At 34.6% G+C, this 16,084-nt stretch overlaps 3 long non-coding RNA genes across 4 annotated transcripts; 1 reads left to right on the top strand and 2 right to left on the bottom strand.

Moving 5' to 3' along the window:
* The first annotated feature begins 10,179 nt into the window (after positions 1 to 10,179).
* On the top strand, positions 10,180 to 10,547 carry LOC126928321 (uncharacterized). The gene is made up of 2 exons (XR_007716535.1): positions 10,180 to 10,277; positions 10,388 to 10,547. It is a non-coding gene; the product is annotated as an uncharacterized LOC126928321 (long non-coding RNA).
* On the bottom strand, positions 10,274 to 10,919 carry LOC126928320 (uncharacterized). The gene is made up of 2 exons (XR_007716534.1): positions 10,723 to 10,919; positions 10,274 to 10,606 (listed from the first exon to the last, which is right to left on the bottom strand). It is a non-coding gene; the product is annotated as an uncharacterized LOC126928320 (long non-coding RNA).
* Positions 10,920 to 10,981: 62 nt separating this feature from the next.
* On the bottom strand, positions 10,982 to 16,078 carry LOC126928322 (uncharacterized). Of its 2 annotated transcripts, XR_007716536.1 has the most exons (4): positions 15,768 to 16,078; positions 13,121 to 13,301; positions 11,923 to 13,018; positions 10,982 to 11,343 (listed from the first exon to the last, which is right to left on the bottom strand). It is a non-coding gene; the product is annotated as an uncharacterized LOC126928322 (long non-coding RNA). The 2 variants fall into 2 exon arrangements; XR_007716537.1 differs by having other exon boundaries at positions 11,923 to 13,301.
* Positions 16,079 to 16,084: the final 6 nt, after the last annotated feature.

The raw sequence follows: 16,084 nt of genomic DNA on the forward strand, positions 1-16,084 counted from the left end.
ATGCTTCGTCGATGAGATTAAAGCACCGTTGAATTAAAGCACCGAGAAGCGACACGCGTCCTCAAGAACTACGAAGGTTCTACTCGAACGAATGAAAACTTTTCTCGAGCCCGGTGTGTATATACAAGACGTGCGAATTTAAAGTTCAGATTGTATTAATTGAAATAATTGGTTGGTTTGATCAAATTAATCGTTTTAAGCAAATCGTTTTGAGTCCAATTACCGGATGTCATCGATGCTACGCTGAAATGACGAAGGTCATCCAAGTAATTGATGTCCACTGTAATTATTTGTTAATCGCGCGTGGAATCGGAACGATTCGACCTCGTTCCAACGCGAATCGTTACTAAGGCAGAGACGGCAATTAATAATTGTCGCGTCATTTGTTCGATCGTGTTCACAAATTGAAATACAGCTGAGTGGCGGAAACCATTTATAACACGTCCCGTACCGCGTAGGTCGTATACATATCTCAGGATGAATTTTTCGTACTTCGCCGCATATATTCTCCATGTCAGACATACCATAAAATATTTCGTGCAATCGCGTATTCCTGTCTAATGTCAGGAATTCTCTTTCCATAGGTCTGCGTTTTCCATATTATCTATTTTGCTTATCAGTAAACATTCTTACAATTTGTGATTAATACTGTACGTACAAGAACGTTAAGTTTTTGACGTTGTAATATTTCACATGAAATAATAATGGCTGTATATCGACTAACTTATTAATTAATTAAATTCGTGTATATCAAGTTTCCTATCATTTAATACTTTCGTGTAACTACAGAGATTTGATACTATGAAATGAAATATAAAACTTGGTAAAAAACGCGCTTCGTTAGGAAATGAGGGTAATGATGCAAATATTTTTTGTAGCCATTATATAGAATTTCGATGGTATAATTAATCAGTATCAACTTACCAGCCCCTGACGGGACGAAAGTGACGAAAATAATTTGCAAACAGATGAGGATTGCAAGTATTTTCGAGTCCTTCATGGTTGTAAAAAATCAGGTAATGTTGTCGCTGTAGAATATGGGAAAATCAGGCGTTTCAATATCAGTTGTGCGGGCACTGGAGTGCGTAGACCAGAAATATCTGCGACAAAAATCAGAATACATTTGTTTTCACATGATTCGATCAATTTTGTGTAGGACTAAGCTGATTGAACCTAACACGGGATAATTGTCCAACTTACGACCTTAACAAGCCCGCTTGATTCTCTATAAGTGCTTGAAATTGATGCTTGTATTCTTTCCAGATTAACAAGCTTTGCCCCCCCTCCCTCTCTATTTCCTTAGATCGAGTTAGACTGCCACAACATATTATCTTTCTTCTTTTCTTTTCTTTTTTTTCGACCTTTTAAAGCCTTAAATCGCTGGTTATTATAGTGTATACATTCAATTACTCTGTAAGTCGTAAGTACATGTTTTACGTTATTTTTTATTTTCCAGCTAAATTCCACAAAAACAAGAAATATACTTCCAACGTGTTTTCACGTGTCTCTAGCAAAGATCTCGAAAACAAGTTGCGGCGCAATTTAAAACGACAAATAGCACCGTGTGTCTCGTTGTGGCAACGCACGCTTCGTCAGCTTTTTAAAAGCGCTCTCTGTCTGCTTTTTTCTCCCTTCACCGCCTATTCGTTTTTTCTTAACGAGTGAAACCGTTTTTACGAGGACGGGAGCACAGAAATGACGTACTGGCAATTCTGTTTCGTGATGACACAACCAGCCCGGTTTCAGTGAATTAAACCTGGCCCCAAGCTTCCAATTATCTCTCCCTTCCTTTCCTTTATTTTTCCCTTCTATATCGAGTTTCAGGTTTTCTAAATTTCCATTAAAATCAACTATGGCTTTTCTCTATTTTATATGTTAGCCGATGATTCATGGCAAAAGCGTCGGCTGTAAAAATATTTGGAGTTGCAACAGCAGCAAGTGTGTTTTCTCAAACAGAAAATATTGGAAGCGTACTCGTTGGCAAGACAGTTCACGGATAGTTCGTCCTCTGCTTGTTATTTGTTTCAATACCGTTAGCAAATAAATTCATGAAACATAGTGGTATCGCATAAATTGAAAATAAAAGCTTTGCGTATACTTGGGAGTTGAACTTTGGCTATTATACGCATGTTATATATATATATAGAAGATTGCTTAGAATTTGGAGCTTAATAACATATCTCAAAGTCATTGACATTAAAGAAGGTGAACCTTACTTACCAAATTTCCTTCCGTCAAATGATACATAAAAATTGAAAAAAATAATATACATAGTTTTGACTTTCTTCCGCATTATAATTTGAATCACTCGATTTATTCGACTAAAGATAATCAAGCAATAACCTCACTTTACACGTATTCTCATCACGTGAAATAGATCACATCAGGGATTTTCAAAAGTCGATGGAATATTAATAGCGATTAATTATTTATGGATGTATTCTGCACGGTTAAAGCAATCGCCTAGTGAATTATCGAGTTCCAGGAATATGAGCGGTAAACAGGATTGCAGCTATAAATGACTCTCTAACGTGTATATTAGAGATGAATTTGATCATTTATCCTCATAATATGAAATACGCTTTGAAGTGGAAATCATAATTAACAATTTCTGACAGCGAAAAGTAAATAAATCGATACGTTTAAATCAATATTAGAATTTCTTAATATTTTTATCAAATATTTTTATCAAATATTTTAACATCGTAGAAGTGTCGTTGGAGAGAAATATTAGGTTGTTCCAAAAGTTTCTTTCGGTTTATAAAGAAATGATAGATGTACGATATTTTTTGCATTATATTATTTTATTCAATTATGTGCGATCCACCTTTCTCCAATTTAATATAAAATAACATAAAACAAAAAGTGCTGTGTATCTATCATTTCTCTATAAAACGAAAGAAAATTTTGCGAAAATATAATAGAAATTTAGCTTTAACACAATATAAAAATGGATTGTTATGCCCCTAGGAGATAAGAACAATATGATTAATATTAATAATGAATACGTTAACGTAACGAAAAGCAGCTTTTGCAGAAGGCTATAACCTGAAAATGTTTACTAAAGAATGATAACATGAATTTTCTTAAGTACCCCATTTGATACTTAATCTGCTTTGTAAATACTGTACGTCCTAACTTTGAAAGAAAGCAATTTTAGCCAGAATGTTTCAAATTACCTAGCCGTATTGTTTCCTTGTAATGTAATTTATATTTACATTATCTCGCGTAATTCTTTCCACTTTATTGACTTCTAAACGTTAATGTAATATAATTTTTATAATATAATTTTAATCGAAGTTATTTAAAATTTGTAGTATCTCATCCCTACTAGAATAATATTAACAAATGTGCAGAGCTCAAGTCGAATAACACCGGCTCAGATAAATGATCATCAAACTTACTTTTGTTATCGTCGATGTCAGTGATTTTGAACCAGCCAACGTCCATGGCAATCAATATTATTTAGCCGGTCTTAACGCAATGTAAAAAGCAAAAAAAAAGAGGAAGGAAGGAACAGGGAAGCAAAGAGATAAAACGAATTTTTCATTTTCTCGAAACTAGATCGAGTTTCAAGCTGCTCGTAAAAGAGTCTGTAGTCAATCCGAATAAATTCGATGAACCGCGCTTCAAAATTCCCAGAGAACTGTGATAACCATCGAAATTTGTACAATTTGTCGATTCATCGCTTGACTAAAAAATGGAACAAAATGAGGCTGATCAGCCGGCCTTTGAACTTCTAATGATCCCTATCGTTATACCCTAGGTTGAATGCTACGATATAAGCCGAAACAGCTATAAGTAGGGTTCACGTGATTGCCGCCATCTATTATTCACGCGTTACACATTCGCCAGACGCGTCTAACGGTTGACATTGTTTTCTATCCTCAGTTCCAACGCAATTACGTTGCTACGTGCAATCAAGTCTCGAGTGAAGCTAATGATAAGTTGTTGTTCGATCCTACACAATTACTAAAATTATTCAAATTAAACTAATTTAGTCTAAAAAAACAAGTAATTTCGTTATATATTTCCTTTCATAATAAGCCATGGTTGGAATATAGTAGCTGACGAAAATATTCGTATATTTGTAGAAACATTTTAGGGCTGTATTATGCATAACGGCACTATAGAATTAATACTGTAACAGAATTCTACTATCATGGTTATGCTGGTAATATTCGAAACAAATCTGAAAATCTATGTAGATGTTGTAAGATATTCAGTACGAGTACTGTGCATTACTGGTATGTACATAATCACGACGAGATAAGGAAGGTACTGTTCTCTATTGCTCATCGCTACCCGTTGCTAGTAGCAACGTACTATGCATATATATCTCGTAAAGATTTTAAATGTAGCCAACGAGACCATTTTTAATATTTGACTATCGTGACCCATTACAGTTTCATCACTTTCGATTAATTGAACACGACCCGCAGCTTAAGACTAAAATACACAATATAAGTATGGCACAGAAAATCTTTTAAAATTTACGGACGACTATTTATGGTATTTAAAGGCAGCAAAGATAATAATTAGCTGCGGATTTTCCTCGAATCGTAGCATACAATATGGAATCTGATTATTAAAAATTACAGTGGAAATACAGTGGATTTCCATAAGATATTCGTGCTTGTGGCATTTTGGAAATAAATTCTTAACCCAAATGGACGACCTCGATACTCGAGAAATTTTGTGAAGCTGACGTCAATGGCGATATGTACTGTTGTTGTGCTATCATTTCATAGTAAGCTGTATTGATTGCACTTCTATTCACGGAATTGATTTATTCCACACAAAAGTTGACAACAATAATCGAAAAAAGAAAAATATATTACCGCCTTTCACATCAGCATACACAAGCACATAGGATTTCACACGAATATACACACTTGTAAATTCGACGAAACGATCAAATTTAATTATTTTTCGATTTTTCGGGCATCAAGTACTACATCAAACGTTACACATCAAACGTTAAAATACGGCGAGCATACAAAATGTACAAACAACTCTAAATTAATTAACTTTGAACGTTATTGATTAATTAAAAAAAACCACTGTTGCGTTGAGTTTTACATTTTAAAAAGTTGTTATCCATTTTTGCTTTGTTTAAAACTAAAAACAGGACTACGTTCATTGTAAGTCGTAAATATCCCTTTTATTTATTTAAACAAACAGATATTTAAACAAACAATTTATAAATATATAATTTATTTACGTATATTTGTAATATCTGTTTTATAAATTTGTACAACCATTTATCCATTTATCTATTTTATTTGCATATAATTTTTATAGACTTTTTTTTCTTTTTTTCTTTTTTTTTTTTTAAGAACGAAAAATTGTGATTCTATTTTAAGACATGTCAGGCTGAAGCGATACGCGATATATATTTCTATTCGGATTTCACCGTCGTCGTAATCGATGCTATTGGAAACGTTTCACGATAGACGTCTTACAAGCGCTTGCAATGTCCGTCATGTGTAAGGCTCTACCACTGAATCGCGGCTGCCATTTAGTGATTAAGGTCGATCACTTAGAGACGTTAATCCGCCATAATGGTGAGCAATACATCGAAGCCATTATTGAAAGCATAGTTACGCTTTAATTTCATCGATCTTATTCACAAATAGAAGTGTACAAATTATAGGATTTCCAAATATTTAGTTTAGTTAAAAGGAGATATGAAAATGACAGGTATATTCAAAGGATAAAACAGAACCGTACGATTGTAAAGTTTCAAATCATTATAACTATTTAAATTTGAAAAATCCTACTATATTTATACAATATATTTTTATTAAGAATGGAAGAAATTTCGAAAAATACGACAACACTTTTTACTGTCGTCTTGAAGCACACCATATGTTAAGCTTCTTCGTCGTTACAAATTTTATCGCGGATGTAACGAACGTTTCGAACATGTAGCACGCACGCGTCAACGCCTACATTTGGATTTTAAATATATGTTTTATGCATTAAGTGTATTAACTTTCTTGCGCAATTTCTTTCAATTTGTTACGATATGGAGGGTTTAATTACGTTTAAGATATCTATCTGAATCCTTTAAATTCGAAGTTCTTTAAAAAATTACGTTACATAAAATAATCGTTTTTCCACTTTATTGTATCATAAAATAGTTACTTAAATTCATATTACTTAAAGAATCTTCCTACAGAAAGAATAAAAAAGAATAAAATCCTATATGTTAAATTTTACGTGATTGATGGAATACATAGCGATGACGAGAACTAACTACAGACAACAAGAAACTATTAGCGAAGGCAACTGGTGACTATGAATGTCGTCTCTATAATATGTGGCGACTAAGGAGAACAACTACCAACTACGGATAACAAGTAACAACCAACTGTCTCGTTTCTAAGAGGCAACTAACTTGCAATTATCCTCCTTTGATGGTTTCTGTAGCGTGATATAGGTCTTGAACGTAGTTAAAGAATATGGTCGCTGCTGAATGGCGATTTGACAGCAAAGCGATCCCGCCAGTTCAAAGCTTGACATTACAAGCTACCGAAAACCATTAATCTTGTTATCGAATATCTAGCTTTCAGAAGAACCCTTGTGATATGATATGACGTCATGACATTTTTATGACGAAGACGAACAAACACCGACCTCTAACGAAACAAATTTTTATTAAGTGCCGTATGTGGGTTGCAGGCCGGCCAACCAAGGAAATTTATCGAATGTATAAAGTAAAATATATACGAATATATTCGATATATCATAAAATGCCCGCGTTACATCATCTAACAGCATAAAGAAAGCTAAATTTAAGGAATTAAAAAATTGAAATACCAATTATAAGAGAGTTAATTAAATTCAAACCTATCCTATGGTCCTAACCTAACCTATGGTCTCATAAAGACCTATATTTCCTGGAAATTGATATCGTTCGAATTCTAAATTCTCCTTAGAAAGTATCATAGAGAAAATATGAAACTTGAAAAGTACATCACGCTGATGCCTCGATAAACCGTCGTGTCGATAAATCCATGTGTCCGAGCGATGAATTTTCCCCAAACAACAAAAAACTGAAGGAAAATCTTCTTTGAAGGACGTGACAAAGTAGGGGAAGCGGTAACAATGATCACGCGATAAACTGATGGTGTACGTATAGAACGAGTGTTGCGAGAGAATTATCGAGAAACAAAAAAAGAAAAAATAATCGTCGGCCGGCGCGACTATACGCTATCGACGGCCAAACAGCGACTGAGACTAACTGAAACGAACTCTGTCGCAGTATGAGCACGGGCTGCGTTCGCGGATCGATCGAACACGTTCTGCGCCTCTCCGCGGCACCGGCGTCAAAGCCACGCCCGATGGCTGCAACGCACTGGTGCACTTGCAACATTAACCACTGGTCCTTCCTTTTTCGTGTGATATTATACCAGCATCTGCGATGCCATTTCAAAGACCGCAATCAAAGCATTAAATGCCAGATTAGAGCGACGCGATAATATTACCCGAATATTCGTCCGTAAATGTTACCGTATAGATGTTTAATTAAGCATTATTATGCTTCGAATAATTTACTATCACATGTTCCACAAGAAAACATATGTTTCACTTTTCCCCGTAGTATGATTGTAATTTATAACAAATATTTATAATTTATAATTTGAAATATTTATAATTCACTGAAAGTATCTTCCTGTCACGATCATAGACGTAAAATTTCAAATTAAAAGTACCAAATTAAAAACATATGTTATCCCGAAACCAAACGTACGACATGGCGAATCACGATGATACGATAAAAATTGATCTATGTCTTGATTTATTCAAACAGAACGAACTTACTCGAACTTTTCCAGAATAAACGATTTATTCGATAATATCCGTCACCAGCTTCTCTTCCTTCAACGGTAACAACTGACACCGAAAGCTCGAGAGACCCGAACGGTGAGACGTACCCAGAAGCAATGCAGTTACCTGGGCAAAGAGTCCCAAAGACCAAGGACGTAGAAAATTTCGAGAAACGGAAATGGAAACTGGAGTGGCGCGTCAATCAGCATTGACGGAAACTAATAAAAATGGAAAAAACCAAACTAATTCGTTTCACAAATTATTAAAACGATATTATTCAAAATTTCACTGGATCTTCTCACTGCACACGTCAATATTTGTCGAAATATCAATATTAAAAAGTTAATAAAAAAAATATCTTCTTTCTTCATACCTGTCTTTCTCCCGGGCGGCGAAGGAATACTAGAATGTTCGAGAACAACGGATACTTTTTGATTTTATCTCAATATCAATTTCAATCTTTTTAAACGAAATACAATCTGAACGATGAAACGTTTGATCAAATAATGTTCTTCGTTCGATACTAAAGGAAATTGAGAAGAAACATCGAAAATTCGTTAATAAAACGAATTTCTTTGTTTCTGTGAGATAATAAACTTGATATACGTATTGGTTTTTAAAATCAATATATCTAACCAATGGGCACACTTTTAACAAGGGTGATGGAACATACCAAAAATCTTTCAAGATGGTCTTGGCAACGGAAGAGTCGAAAATATGACAATTATAAATGAAAAATTCTAATATTTTACAGCTGACAACGATAAAGAACTCCAGATATTCTCCTAATTAATTTACAACAAATTCGCGTATATGATCGATAGCTGACGTCACTGTGTCCCACAGCCCTTGTAAAACGATAAGAATTTCCTGGAAAAACTTGTAGCCACGAAATGAAAAAGATGATAAAACTTCTAACAAGAGTACTGAGACGAGCAACTTTGTACTTACCCCTTCGGAGTAGGGAACGTGATTAAACGTCCGCGAGTTCGAAACTTTTGTAAGTCACTGCACGGCCGCTGCTTATGGTGGAAATGTAATAGATATAAGTACAGAGCGCGTGAGCGAACTAAAAACGCGATATAGGGGTAAAGAGAGAGACCGTTCCGTCCTTCTCTAATGCCCGCGTACTTGTACCGGAAATGTGTAACAACGGTAAACAAGCGCCGTCAGTGTCCACTAGTGTGCATGCCTGATTAAACAAGGACAGAAAATGCTTATATACAGCCTTCTCTTTTTATTTCCATGTCGCATCCATCTTACTATACAGTAGACAGGATTCGACTATTCCATCATTATATTCGCACCCTGCTTACGTGTGAACTAACATTGCCATGACAACAAATCGTTCGTCTCCTGTTTGATGCTCAGTTTTCAACGGAGTTGAAGGGAAACTTTATAAGAGAAAGGAAGTGACGGATTGTCTCAAAGTAATAAACGAAAATTCTCGTAACTATCGAGAAACGATAGTCAATACAAGGATATCATTATCACATTTAAAACTATTACAATAAACGGTGATTTATCGCTGCAAGGTACCACAAATAAGATATCTCATAATTTGCGAAAAGAGGTAAGGAATATTCTAGATTTTAGACTTTGGAACTTCCATGACAGTCATGAGTGTGTTTTGTCATTGATTTGCCATATTGCGTTTTTCACAATTGTTGTTCATTTTTTGCGATATTTTACACTCGCACATAGTATCTATGATTTTTTCTTTCGATAATTCTTATAATTATTGTCAATAATTAATTATTTATAACCATTTACGCTGTATTATATATCATTAAGATTTATCTTTGCACGTATCAAGATAGTAGATAACAAAATTATGTTTATATATTTATATTATGTGTATATATTTAGATATCTTCTTAGTTGCAATTTTTTCGAATAGTATCGGTGACCAATCGAAATAGAAATTAGTGCGGAAAGAGGGGAAGGAACCAAAATTTGAAAATCGACATCGGTAACTCAGTAGTTATAGAATAACTCAATCGATAACGTAGATTAACTAGTTATAAATGAAAATATATATAAATTCAAACTTTAAAAATTAGAAATTAAAAAGCAGAAGGCAAAAAATTATCGCCGAGGATTTATATAATAATAAATAGACAGTACATTCTTTTTGTCTGTCTTACCGAGAAATAAAACAGTTAATTGATGATTATCGTATAGTGTGTACTCATAGCATAAAATTTGTTCAATGAATTAAAAATTATATTTTTTAGATATGTAGACATTAGCGATGTATTAATCCGGGAAGCTCGTCTACCTCGGAAATATCGAGTCTGCGACAACGTCGATTTGGAAATTATTCTTACAGAATATGAAAATTATTATTACAAGATGAAATTCCAAAAATATCCTATATTGTGCAAGAAAATAACTGAAAAGGAAATAAAGACGAGGGAAATGACAAATGCGAACAAAGTGTAAGAATTTAAATTATTTAACACTATTCAACGTTCTCAACGTATTCAACGTATCGATTACAATATCATTCAATCTTCGAAGAAGTAGTAAAACGTGTCAAATCTGTTAGCAAAGAAACGAGAAGTGAGTCTGTGAAAGGGAGGAATGTACAACAGAAGATGACGGGTGACGCTACGGATGATATTAATCTCGCAATAACATTGACACCAATTTTCGCCAATGAAAGCGATGAATCTTCATCAGAAGAGGAGAGCTATTTAACATCTTAATGGAACAATCCACGCAATCAAAGATATCAAAATAGGCTCAGAAGCTTTATATAGACAATCTGGAATTATGGAAGATTATTGAAGACATTTCATGCGTAAGTTATTTTCGATTAATATACGTATTGTAAATACTGATTTCAGTAAAGCTTTAAATAACGAATTACATAACATTTACGGAAATTAATACGGAGATTATGCGCCATTTCATCTTTGTATTGTCGCAGGAAATCATACTGACAAAATTAAATGTATATTGGGACAACATCGTAGGCCTAGAGGAATGTAAATCTGCTATTAAGGAGGCCATTGTGTATCTCCTCAAGTACCTTATCTTTTTTAAATGCCCATTTTCTCCCTGGAAAGGTATTCTGCTATACAAGCAATTACGAAATAGGGAAGACGATGTTGGCGAAGGCAGTCGCAACAGAATGCCACTGTACCTTTTTTAACATAACGGCCAGCTCATTGGTGAGCAAATGGAGAGGTGATTCCGAGAAGTATATCCGTGTAAGTTGATTTCCTTTGTCTATGAAGAAGAGATTCTGGAATATATCATATATAATAATAATCATATATAAATAGAATAGTTGTTTGGAAAACGAAATGATATTACGTTCGTGATGAAACAATGAATTTAAGGAATTTTGAATATAATATTTAATAAATAATAAATACATTTGTTAAATTGAACAGGTTTTATTTGAACTTGCCTATAATTATTCGCCTACAATTATTTTTATCGACGAGATTGACTGGATAGGCACAAATAAAGGAGTAAACTGTACATTGTCTGAACCTTCAAAGAGATTCAGATCAGAACTTCTTTCTAGATTGGATGGATTAGTATCTAACGAAAATTCTAATGTAGTTCTTTTGGCTGCAACTAATTGCCCTTGCTATGTATATCACGCTATTTCAATGTTTTCTAAGTAGAAAATATCTTAATATCATAATTATTCATTATCTTAATCTTAATTATTGTGTTGTTCGGAATATTCCTTCGTTATTATTAATATAACAGAACAATAATATTTATTGTAAATATATTATTAGGGACATTGATGCAGCTTTACGCAGATGCCTCGAAAAGAAAATATACGTATCATTACCAAATGAAGTTACTCGACTCGATATGTTCAAATAATACCTTAGCAACCAGTTATTAGAGAATATGGATATTGTAAACCACATAATAAAATCTACTGAAAAATATTCTTGCGCGGATATAAAATTGCTTTGTAAGCAAGCATGGCTGCTAGAAATAAGTCCAATGTGGGAAAAACTTGAAAAAAAAGAAACATCTGTTACGACTTTGAAATATGAATTAAAGAATTATGAAATAATAGCAAAATTGTTAAAAAACAATGTCACCTACAGTTACGGATGTGGATAGATATGAAGCGTGGAATAAATATGTATGCCATAAGAACATATTTTAAAAAATATAAATGGTTATCATAATATATATCATTAATATAATTATCGTTCGAAAAATTGTTCGTGTGCGTGCATGTATGTGTGCGCACGCGTTATAAACAAGTTTGAAATGTTCGTTCTACATATATGTATACGTGGTATACATCTTCCCTTATAATATATAATATGTGTAATCTGAGTGGTAATATCTCCACGTATTACATATGTGTTAGTGTATTTTATCGATAATCTGTCTTTTATTTCCTCTTATCTTATTAACGCATGTATGGGCGCGTATATGCGCTGGCGAAAGCTATGGGTGTAGACTCAGAACACATATATGCGTTTTTTGCAAGTATTCCGCATGGCCTAAGGACAGATATACGCGTTTGTCGATTTTTCCGATCAAGTAGAAGTAATACTATTACATTTATGTGAGATAAATATGAATGTATTCCTTAGTAACGGCAGTAAGCAAATGCCAATAATGTCTCGTTATAATTGTTTACCTGTTTCGAGGACAGTCGCATCTAATTATCGAGAAGAAAATGTGTTGTTTGTGTGAAAAATAAGAGAATGCAGAAAATGCGATGTCGGATTATGTATCGATAATTGTCTTGAAATTTTTCTCATACAACTGAATTATTAGCCAAATTCTGTTGTAAATTCTAAATGTTTATTGTAAATTTCAATGTTTAAAATAAATAATCAATACTAAAAAATAACGCTCTTGAATTATTTAATCTCGTGCAAAAGAATTACTATAACTTATTACGCTTTGCGCTTTCAATAGTCAATCAACAGAGTTCAGTCTAACGAAGAAGTTCCCTCCTACGCTAACGAACTGTCCTGTTTTTGCGTCCAGGCTTTCACGACATAAATTAAAATATCGCACATAAGCACAGCGTAACAGCGGCTTAAATTTAAGTTACAATAATAATCTTAAAAAAAAAAAAAAAAAAAAAAAAAAAATGTAATAATGCATGGCTATGTCGTACCGTCGCGTATCGGTACTTTTGCCTGTACCACCCTACAATCAGAATTCAGCGTTTATTCTGGAAAAAAATCATGTAAAAAAAAAATATGTAAAAAACCTGGAATTAATAAACAAAGATTTTAAAAAATCAACAATTAAACAAGGGATTGAGATGACCAACCCCGCTCACGCTGCGAACTTCGAACGCGGAAGAGTCGAGCCGTGGCCATGATGGGTGATTCCAGGAATCGGTCGCGTATGGCAGGATCTGCCATGCTTTACCGATCCCAGCCGCGCCGATTTCCGTCAACAGACACAGTAACGGAGATATTTGGAACAGAAGCAGCCGCATATTCGCCTATCTGAAATTAAAGAGATGATTTCATGTAGAAGATACAAATTTGTTCCCTGATATTGAAATGCCGAACACGAGGAAAATGAGACATGCAAATGACAAAGTCGATGATCAATAGGAAGATAACATAAACAATTGTAGATTGCAAGGAAAATTTTGAAAAATGATACGTGTTCTAATAATAGAATATAAATAATAAAAAGGAGAATGTAATTGCCATTCTTCTATGTATTTTAATTTATGAGACGTAACTTCTGAATGACCTGTAATGCCCGTTTCCGCGGCATTATGCGCCGAGTTCCGGACTACGCGTAGATCCGGTAGCGCGATTGTTCACTCGACTACATTTACCATAGCGAAATCGAACCTCCCGCGAAATCGAACTAGAATTCGACCCGACACGCGTACGCGCCCAACCACTGAAAGTTCAACGCACCAGTACCGTCAGACGATTCGAAACTTGTGAATCATCTGCTAACGATACGTATCCACCGTCAAAATTTTTCATTGCAATAATTTTTCATAACGTTGCAACGATCGCTATATTTTCAATATACATGTATGATCGTAATAAAGAGTGTCTACTCTTCTTAGACTGTTATTTGTACAACATTATACGGAAATGTATGTTTTACGTGATATGGCTTCTCTCGACGCGTGGATCCATTGGGAAAACTGCTATATTTATGGTAACTTAATCGTTACAATAACATAAGAACACGTAGAACCGACTCAAAGTTGTAAAAACATGCTTGATACAACTCAAGTGTATTATATACGTTTGAAGCATCACCGCCCATTACTACACCATCAACATCAATCATGTTCTACACCACGGTCATTCTTCTGCAAAAGCGATAATTAAAAGAGAAAGAGAAAGAAGAATTACTGCACAAACTTCGACAACCATGGGACTTCCGTATACATATACAACAATAAGATCACCGTGAAATTGTCTTATCTTGTTCTTTTAATCGCGAAAAATCTGTCCGTAAGTTCGTGGACCGTGTCGAACAGAACGCTATATACGAGGTAGAACGGGTTTTTGTCCGACTGTTGCACGGTTAAGAGCACGACGAGCAACATTGTTCGTGGCGATAAAATGAAGGTAAAAAAATGCAACGAGGAAACAAAGGATAGAACGTCTAGACATAGCGGAACAAATCTTCGGCAGGAAGATCTTCTCCGTTAACATCGACTCCGCACAGTTACGCTCGCTCTTTTACAGTTAGCCTCGCGGACCTGTCTTAATTTGTAACTACGTTTCGGGACATCCTCAACACGTTCCCCAACGCGTAGGTTTCATACGACAAATTCAATGTCATAGTGGTTTAAGTCGTAATTCCGAATGTTTGAATTCATTTTTACTCTCAAACATATCTTCCCTTTGGTTTCAGAACCGATTAAGTCGTAACTTTATTCTCTACCATTTCTGTTTCCACGGTTTGAACAGATGTAATCTATTTTTACGGTAATAAACACAGAAGATTATTTGATGAAAACTGGCAATGGCCTAACTTACACCACTATGATTCTCAACCCTGTTTTCCAAATTGTGTTATATAATATTTTATGAAATGTTGGTGCCATACAGGATGAAACGATCTTAGGCGAATCAAACATCTTATTTTCCCTTACGCCATTCAAATTATAAAATATGCAAACTTTTTAACATTTAACTCCGCTGTCTCATTATGTCGATTCCGTCAACTGTACGTATGCTAATGAACAGTAGTTAATTGTCGGTTTCACGATGGGATTTCGAAGAGGAAATTGGATAACGGATAGGTGAGGGGTTCTGAAGTAGGATAAGAACGTAATTGTAACTCGACTTTTGATGATTTATTGCCTAGCTAGCGGGATCGAGAGCGTGACTGGTGATGTAAGATACTGAGGAAAGTTAATTAAACTTAGCTTCATTACGTAGAGTAAATAAGATGTTTGATTGCAGTAGAAATTGTCACATATTTGATAAATGTTAGATTTCTATATATAAGAAAAATGTATAAAAGATATATAAGAGTATAAGACTATTTCTAAGAAAGGTAAATTATGGGTTTTTCATCAAATGTTTGAATCAACTTTGTTAAAGCATTCCCTAATTTAACCATTTAGACGTTAACTATCGAGAAACCGGTCCAGTGTGTCGTATATCTCATCATTTACATAGGAACAAAATCTCCACGTTCAGGCTGTACAGTTAATTGAAATTAAAGGCAAACACTGTAACTCTGGCACAACTGTCCTTATTTTCGCAACTAATTACCATTTGTCCCATTTCATTAAAACTTTTTAACAGCCGGTAAATAAATCGATGGAATTTCCTCGGTTCAATTTATGAGTGATGAAAATCAAAATTACTTAAAAGTACCATTCCTCGATATCTCCAAAAACATGTCATTTCTAACCGTATAATAATCTATAAGCAGAGAAATGTCAATGAAAATTTAAGACGAAAAAGAGGTAAATTTACCTGAATTCCAGAGCGCGGCCGGCTTTCAAATGTCGTTGACTGTTTAGAGTTACCACGCTTACTACGGTCCGTGAACTACGGCTTCCCGGTTTACCCCGGCTTCGTATCTGCATACCGTGTGCTGTTGTCGCCGCTAAAACACGCTCACCCCTCTACTCGCGGACTTAACTACTGTTCTCAATTGGTCGCTGTTTTTAACTGTAGTTCTTGTTCCGAAAGATAGGTAAATGGCTTCCTCTATGATCTACGAGCCAACACAATCAAAGATGATCGTTTAAAGTAGCTTATAGGAACAGGCAGACTACGGGCACATTTAC

This window comes from Bombus affinis, unplaced genomic scaffold, assembly GCF_024516045.1.
Source record: "Bombus affinis isolate iyBomAffi1 unplaced genomic scaffold, iyBomAffi1.2 ctg00000841.1, whole genome shotgun sequence".
Lineage (NCBI taxonomy): Eukaryota > Metazoa > Arthropoda > Insecta > Hymenoptera > Apidae > Bombus > Bombus affinis.